Source organism: Indicator indicator, chromosome 29, assembly GCF_027791375.1.
Source record: "Indicator indicator isolate 239-I01 chromosome 29, UM_Iind_1.1, whole genome shotgun sequence".
In the NCBI taxonomy this organism is placed as follows: Eukaryota; Metazoa; Chordata; class Aves; order Piciformes; family Indicatoridae; genus Indicator; species Indicator indicator.
The window spans coordinates 10,910,613-10,912,333 of NC_072038.1; positions in this window are offsets into that span (position 1 = coordinate 10,910,613).

The window sequence follows — 1,721 nt, forward strand, 5'->3', positions numbered from 1 at the left end:
CGATTTTTAGGAATAACTGAATCATTGCTTAGGGAGTTCTGGGGGACACAACTGAAAAAAACATTTTTTGAAGGACATGATTTCAACTCAATTATCAAGTCTATAGACTGAGTTAGTCTTAGCCTTCAAGTGGATTGACTTAAATCTGACTTAAAAGAGTTAACTGGTAAACTGAAAAAGGAATATACTGAGTAACTGAAATGTACTAACACTGAATTACTAAAGGAGTTTTTTCTGGGAAAATTAAATTGGTGCTTGAGTTGGTGCCACTTTTGCAATTGCAGATTATTGAGGATTAACATCACATTCATGCAAAAAGAAAAAGGTATTAAAAGTAAGAAAAGTCAAAGAGAATCCAAGAATCACAGAATGGGACCTTCAAAGGTCAGGTAGTCCAACCCCCCTGCAGTGAATAGAGTCATCTGCAACTAGATCAGATTGCTCAGAGCCCCAGACACCCTAAATTGGAATGGTTCCAGAAATGGGGCATTTCTCTGGGCAAACTAGGCCAGTGTCTCATCACCAAAAAGGAGAGGGAGGGACAGGACAGTGTCTCTCTAATCCTCTTGCTTTCCTCATTCTGCCATTCCCTCCCATCTTCTTCCCATGTGAATATCAAGAAACTGACAGTGGTAAGGAGATGTTGGATAATGATTGCATTTGACCTTTTTTTTTTCCCTAGCTAGTCTTCTTCAGAACAATTCCACCTATATAAAGCTGATGGCTATGGATTTACTTATCTTTAGGCTTTTATCCATAATCAGAAACCCCCCTCAATTTTGTTAAAGAAAGTTGAGTAATTAAAGTGTTGTGAATTTGCCATCAGTTCCATTGTGTATCTCAGGCAGGCATTTACACATGTGGGAATTGAGGGCAAAATGCTGAAGCAGAATGTTTTGCAACTTTTCCTTTGATCACATTTGCTCAGTTTCTCCTTTCAGTGTTTTGGATGCAGAATTAATCATCTTGGATTTCGGGTTGGCTGTCATATTGTCAGGCTAGCTATACTATTGCAAAAAATTAAACAATGCAAGAAAGGTCAGCAGATGTCTCAGGGATGCCTGAATTCAAGCAGTGTCAAGCTGCCAGCAGGTTTAATTCTCGCCCCCAGCCTGTTCTCTATTTCAGGTTGTGCCAGTGCTGCTTCAGATGTTTGTTGAGAAATGAAACTCCAGCTGGGCCTTGTGGGGTTTAAGTTTTATAATTGTGCATGTTTTGCACTGTCCTGACTACATCAACTAAAATCTTGTGCGGCCCCATGGTTTTGACATATGATGAGAGGTCCAGCATTCCAGTCTGACACAACAGGAGCTATGATTTCTGAGGTAACTTGAATTTATAGTGCACCCCACAATAAAGCTGTTCTTTGCCACAGCAAAGGTAAGCGACCTAGAAATGGAGGTAAAGGGGAAAAAATCAGTAATTATGTACACATGTGCACTGAAAGAGTTTCCATGTCAGGGTGAAGGGAAATATTTGCAAAGGTCAAACAACAAAGGTAATTTATGTTCATAAATGGTTAATCGTGACTTAAAAATACCCAAATTGACAGGAACTGCAGGATAAATGTCATTGGAACTTTTTGTTTTTTTGAATACACCTTAAGAAATTAAACAAAGCAAATGCATTTGGTGGCGCCCTCAGGAAAAGTCCAGTCACTTCCTGAACAGTAATCTGCCTGTGAGCAGCAGATAGATTCTCATTGTTTGCCATTTCCAGTT